The following is a 7,018-nucleotide window of genomic DNA, read 5'->3' as shown; positions in this document are numbered from 1 at the left end:
CCCCCGGACTGCCCCCCCCCCCCCGGAACCACACGCCAGTCACAGAGACACCTGCTGCTGATGTCACCGTAGCTGTCAGGAGCTGGCAGCAGTGACTGGCACGCCCAGTGTCATTGGGCCTTAGAGCACAGCCGTCACTTGTTCCGAAGGTCACACTCTTCTGGGTCGTCTCTTTCCTCACCGGGCACTCTTCGGTGGTCCCTCCTCCCCTCCTTAATTCCTAAATGTTGGGACACCCCAAAGCTCAGTTCTCTGATCGCTTTCTTTTTCCGTGTATAGTCCCTCCATCGGCCACATGACAGGGAGCGTGGTTTTAAATACACCTGCCTTGAAATCCCACCTGTCCCCTGAGCTCCAGATTTGTTCTCCACCTGGGACTCCGGTCAGAATTGCGTCAAACCCCGCTACTCCTGAGTCTTCTTCCAGCATCTATACATGCTGCGGGTTGAATCGTGCCCCCTCCCCTCCATGTGTTACCGTACCAACCCCTGGTTCCTCAGAATGTGACCTAATTTGGAAACGCGGTGCCTGCAGGCATAATCAGTAAGGTGAGATGGGGCCACCCTGGAGGATGGTGGACCGGTGTCCTGATGAGAAGAGGGCCATCTGGCCACAGGGGCACACATAGGGAGAATGGCAGGTGAAGACGAAGACAGGGTTGGGGGTGATGCCGCGGAAGCCAGAGAGACCCCCGGAAGCCAGGTGGGAGGGGGGGACAGCATCTCCCTCCAGGTCTTCAGAAGGAGCAGCCCTGCGGATGCCTGGGTCCGAGACTCCCGGCCTCCGGAGCTGTGGTGATGTGTGTGTGTGTTGGGCCCTCAGTGTGTGGGGCTCTGAGGCAGCCGCCTTAGCGGACCGGTTCACACGGTTCCGCCATGCTTCTGGTTGCCCTACGCCCAAAGCCGACCCACCCTCGACTCTTCCCCTCGCACGCCCACACTCAATACTCTCTCCTTCCCCCCTCCACCGCTCCACCCTGGACCCAGTCCCGGTGGGGGGGCACTGGCCTCTTACCCACTCCACCTGTCCCCTGCTCACCCTTCTAGCATGTTCCTTACGTGGCACCAAAACTGTCCAATGGAAACTTGCCAGATTGCATCACTGCTCTTCTCAAAAACGTCATCGCTTCCTAGAGCCCTTAAGAATGAAGACCAAAATCTTCATGAGGGCGGACAAGGGACTCAGACTCCCCCCTTTCCCCCCTCCAGCCCAGGTATGCCATTCCAGGGGAAACGGCTCAGCCCTGCCCTGCCTTGAACTCTCTCACGGCTCACGCACAATAGGGCTTTGGTCCTTGCTCGTCCCTCCCTCTGTCTCCTTCCCAGCTGTCAGCAGCTCTCCCTGCTGTGTCTGCACCATCGCTAGCTGTCTGTGTCCCTTCCTTCAAGAATTTGCCCCGCGTACCTTAGGTAGTGACACGCGCAGAGGACAGGGCCCTGTCCCCGTAGAGAACGGGGCTCAGCACGGAGTAGAGCTCTCTGAATTGTTGGTGAGTGGCTGTGTGAGTAATTAGGGACCTCTCCAAAGCACGTCCCTCCTCTTGCTTCAGGGTTTGTAGGCTGCCGTGAATTCTCTCCACCCAGCGCCTACCAGAGGAACACGTTGGCCTCTTCAAACCGCTGTCACTGTGAGCCCCCGTTGGTACAATTTCTGGGGGTCTCAGAGGAGAAGTCAAGCAGTGACTAGTCTTGAAATCAGGCTTTCGCCATGATTGTTTCCAGCACACCGGCCCAACCCCCTGGAGAACCGATGTTCGAGGCTGAGGGCCACCGACCCGAGAGTGAGTGGCTACAGCGTGCATTTAAACTAAAAGATGCTTTATGTGCTGGAAAGGCAGCTTGTAAGAAGATGATCTATTATAGATCATTAAGCACTCTCTAACATCCTTCATGCTAAAAGTCGGCAGAATTTTCAAAGCAATTTCCTTAATTATTTTCTCATGTGTGCGTGAGCCCGAATTGTAAAATTTGGAATTCTGCAACGACTCCAGCCGTATTTCTATTTCATAGTGTTGCAAAAAGAAAGAGTAGCCAAGAGATAAGCGTTTTGGATCCTGACCGTCCTAGAATAATTGTTGCAGGCAATTATAGCACAACCCTTCTTAGCACAACTTTCTCTCTGTAATGATTTTTCCGACTGGCTTGGTTTTCCCGTTTTATTTTTAGATGCGTACGACGTCTGATAATACTCAAATAGATTACACCATAGTGATGTCTATTTTTTTTTTCCTTTAAGTGTAGTGGGTTCGTTTGCACTAAAAATAACCCATGACTTTGGAGATCGTGGTCATTGTAATGTTGTGTATTAATGGAAACCACCTTTGTCTTGCCAGGAAAAGAAGAAAACCAAGGGAATTGGGTGAGGAAGGCACAGGGATTTCTGTCACTGAGGTTTCGTGAGCCACCATCATGGTGAGACGGTGACAACTTGGGTCCATCTGACTTCTCTCCGGGAGCCAGCTCGTTACTGCCCACTCAGAGCAGCTGCTGGCCCACTCGGGCATCAAGGGGACATGGCAGATGTTCTTGAATGTTAGAGGTGACCCATGGGCTCAGCGACACAGAGTCTAATTGAAAATCCGTTGCCTCCCAGACAGGCTTGTTTCATTATTGCTTCCTAACTAACCAGAGAGGGTGAAGGCCCCAAATCTGTTATTTTATGGCCAGAGCGGCTCCCTGGGTCCCCAGCTTCACACCGTTTTATTGATTTGTGTCATCCTTTCCCAAAAATAAATTATTTGGGAGCCAAACTCGTTACTTACACATAAAATAGCATAAGGAATCAGGCTGAGATGTCAGCAAGGCAGAAGAAAAAGGCTACAAAGTGGGTCCAAATTTATTATCTTTATTTTTACGTCATCAGCATGTCCTTAAAAGTCATTCATAGTAAAGGCTAATTTGTCTTCACTGATACCCTTTGAAACAACCGGGGTAGAAGCTGGAGCTGATGAAGGTCTTAAATACTCACCCATCTTAACCTCTGGCCAGGAATCCTGCATATAAGGCTCTGATAAAATCCGCTAAGTCGCATGTATGACTGTTGTTAAAATACACAAACTACATCGCCCAAATTAGTGCTTTTTACAGTATGCAAGCCAACTATCTTATCCTCTGACTTTTGGCAAGAAAGTTGCCAATATCCTAATTCTATGGAAATATCTCCCCCGCCCTCCTTACAATGCCAAAGAGTAAATTTGATTTAGAGCATGGGCGTTCCCATGCGTGAGGTACGGTATCGACAAGACCGACGTGGGTGCCTGGAAGTTCTAGAATCCAGAGCGCATTCCGTCCCCGTGGACACAGAGAGCTCATGAAACAGATTCTTGCTGTATCTCCCCCAGCTTGAACCAAAGCCATTTCTTACATTTATTCCAGAGGGAAGAATTTCTTTTATTTCCTGGGAAAGAAACATGAAGCAGGCCACTTTTTGCTCGGTTTATCTGGTGAAAAGTGAAACAAAGCCTGATCCGCCTGAGTAGAGCCAAGGCGACACCAGAGTCCAGAGCTTCGAAGAACACACGTGGAGTATGACGGAACAGGTACACTGCGAATTACACGGTTTCCACCGTTTTCACTAAACGGCAAGGCTTCTGCCTCCGAAAATCCGGAGGTGCCACTAATCTCTCCAGAGACACAGTTATAAATTTGTAAATCAGGTGAGACAGAGAGGAGAAGCGGGAGCTGAAGGGGGAGAGCAGGAGACAGACCTTCTCATTCGCGGTAGTGAGCAGCGTCTCTTCCAGAAGGGACTTGAAGGCTTCCGGGCATTAATTAATCGGAACGTGTGTGGGTGAGACTGATTAATTTAATGCTCTGTGTGATCCGAAGACGAATCAGAGCTCTATTGGTGTAAAATCTCTCGCTAAAAGTTCACTGGTAAAGTGCACCTCACATCTTAACTAAGAGAAGGTTACATTCTGAACATCACCGCGTCTTTCTCCAAAGGCTGAAGACTGTTCAGACCCTCAAGTCTCTTGTTCTGACGCCCAGAAGTTATTATCATCCAGGACTGGCTATTTCACCGTGGAAGGGATAGGAGCTAAACAATGCCATAAAAATATTGTTCCTACCTTTTTGTTTCTTTTTCCTCTTCTTTCTTTTCCGATGAGATGACTTTATTGTTGGGTTTAACCATGAAAAGAATCCATGTTCTTTTTTTTTTTCTTTTAATTGTCAAACAGAAACGTTTAAATAGTACAGTCAACACCGTCCAAAATTGTCCTCACTGTTAACCAATCTTAACCAATGTTGATCATTTTGTGGACAACTGAATATCTTCCATGATCTGTCCAGTAAATAACTGGTCGTGCATGGTCTCAGCTATTCCAAAGCTCACAGATGAGACAAAAATCATGTGTTCTCAAAGTTACCCTTGAAAATTCCTGAAGCTGATAAAGCCTTTCAATAAGCTGAACAAATTCAGGCTTTCCTTCAAAATGTTGAAAACAAAAGGTTTTTTTCTGTTTTTTTTTTTTGTTGTTGTTGTTGTTTTGTTTTTTTGTTTTTGTTTTTGTTTTTTTGTTAAGAACGAGACAGAGTGGCTTGCTCTCAGGGACCCCAGGGTACCAAGTAGCTCTCTTCAACCCTGAACTCCAGAGCAGGAGGATGCTCACGGTCTGGGAATCATGTGACCTCAGAAATGCCTTCCGTCACGCCTCTCCCGGGCACACACCCTGAGATCTCTGATGGGCAAAATTAATGCCACTACGTTAAGGTCCCTATTCCTTTTTTTTTTTTTTGGAGGGGAGGGTGCTCAAGCACATACGGCTGCATCAGTTAGTGTACCCCTGTTGCAATATTCATATTATATGGCTTTCTTCATGAAGGATGACACTGACATATTAAGAAAACCATAATCCCTAATTATTTGGACTTAATTTCATATATAAATGGTCTCAACCTCTTTGCCAGATCTTTCTATCAAAGTTTCCCATTCGTGGATTATTGATTCCTATTATGCTTTCATACAGGCATCCAGAGAAGGAACGGAGTGAGAGTAAACACCACCCAACAGTGCAGGTTTGGGGATTTGTTTTCACCGACCCCAGTTGCAGACAACAAGTTGGGTTGTTTTTAATTTTCACTGAATGTTGTAATAATACGGCCCATCTCCCGAGTTCATTTCTTTCATTACGAAAACCCCTGTATGTCTTAGGATGTTGTCATCAAATAATCCTTTATTTCAGGGAATTTTTTTTTTTTAATTTTCCTGATAAAGCATTTATTTCCTGATGCAAATCTTCCAAAATCTACCGTTAATGCATTCTGCGCGTTACATTTACTCTCCTCTACTTCTGTGCCGGGCTGTTTATCTGTCTTCAGAAGGAGGCAACTCTTTGTCGGCCCCCACCTGGGTCCAAAATCACATGGGTCAATGTTTGTCCCTCTCTCCTGCCCGGCCACCTGCCACCATTTGCACTAGCCCTCTGCCAGGGGGACAGAGGGCTGAGTGACGGGGTTCACATCCTCCGTTCGGTAACTCAGGCCTTCTGGAAGGTGCAGGAGGCGCTGGGGCCCTCCTAATTCAGGCCACAATCCCTGAACTATAAGAACGTAACCTAATCTTTTATGTATGTTCAATTAGGCTGTCACCGATTTCTTCCATTCAGGCTTAGAGGCCATTGGACAAACCCAAGTCCTCTATCTTGAGGGCTCGTTGTCTAGTAGGCAGCATCAGTTTTCTCTCGGTTTTTAGTTCTGAAAATAGTTCTTCAGAAACTATCTCATGTTTTCCCCTGTCTAGCCCCTCAACATCACCGTTCCAGGCCCCCCAAATCCCCTCCTATTAAATTTTCACTAAGTCTGGTCAGCATATGCGATGTCTTTCTACTTTCACCCTGACTTGTACTTGACTTTCCAGTTCTGCCACTTCTGCCTCTGAAGGTGCTGTTGGATGTGGTGGAGAAAAGACCTCCAACCGGAGGCTGTCCAGGCTCCTCACTGGCCCCCGGGGCCCCCGGCCTCCCCCCACCCCGTCCCCCCCAACCAAAGTGAGCTTCACAGAACCGCCTTCGCTGATTTCCTATTTCACACCACCACCCTCTTAGGAAGCAGAATTCCGTAGAAAGTCCTCACGCCTTCTTCATTGTATTGCTTTTGGCGAATATTCCTCAAGACGCGTGTTATGATACCAGTGTGATCCCCAGCTTTGCATCAGGAATCATCGTTAGCCGTTTTTACTCTGAGTTTGTTGGTTTGCTTTGTTTGTTTTTTAGTTTAATCTGTTTTGGTGAGAAGCATATTAAACATCTGTGCTGAAAATCCCGGTGTTCCTCGAATTCTCATGTTTCTTCCTAAGACTGTTCGTGCTCTCAGGCTCCAGAGGATTTCTTTGCTCTGATGTCGCTTGGCCCATGGGAAATGTTACGCGTCCTTACTAGGCTGAACTCTAGGAGTGCAAGCCCCCGTTCTTGCCACCCTGGCTCCACTGTCCCCCAGGGGAGCCCCAACGGATGTCTACCTGCACCTTTCTCCTGCCTGGACTCAGGCCCCCAACTCTCTCGTGCTCAGCTCTGGGTGGTCGGTGAGTTCCTGCACCTTAGCAACCACCGAGGTGGGGAAGAGTTTCACCTTCTGGCTGACAACGCCACTATTTTGTTAAATTTTATTTACTTGTTGAGAGAGAGAGAGAGAGAGCATCAGTGAAGGAGGAGCAGAGAGAGAGGGAGAGAGAGAATCCCAAGCAGGCTCCGCACTGTCAGCGCAGAGCCCGACGTGGGGCTAGATCCCAGGACCTATGTGATCAGGACCTGAGCCGAACACTCAACCAACTGAGCCACCCAGGCGCCCCTGACAACCACAGTCTTCATCGGTGGATGTCTGAGCTCCCTCACCTCTCATGAGGAGAAGGGACCAGATACAGAACAGTAATCTCTACTCGTACAAATTCCTTTTAAATATTATATCTCTGATCAATTTTAAGGTTCTCTTATATAGGCCAGAGGTGAACACTGAGGGGACAGGCAGTTTGAACATGCGTCCTCAGGCTCTGAGCGTGTGTCCACCTCTTCTGTGTACGG

General features: G+C 48.3%; 1 long non-coding RNA gene across 1 annotated transcript; it reads left to right on the top strand.

Moving 5' to 3' along the window:
• Nucleotides 1-3,232: 3,232 nt before the first annotated feature.
• On the top strand, nucleotides 3,233-6,260 carry LOC122215178. The gene is made up of 2 exons (XR_006200290.1): nucleotides 3,233-3,538; nucleotides 3,945-6,260. It is a non-coding gene; the product is annotated as an uncharacterized LOC122215178 (long non-coding RNA).
• Nucleotides 6,261-7,018: the final 758 nt, after the last annotated feature.

The sequence above is a fragment of the Panthera leo genome, chromosome A3 (genome assembly GCF_018350215.1).
Source record: "Panthera leo isolate Ple1 chromosome A3, P.leo_Ple1_pat1.1, whole genome shotgun sequence".
NCBI classification, from domain to species: domain Eukaryota; kingdom Metazoa; phylum Chordata; class Mammalia; order Carnivora; family Felidae; genus Panthera; species Panthera leo.
Note: the sequence above shows the minus strand (reverse complement) of the source record. Positions and strands in the feature narration are given on the sequence as shown.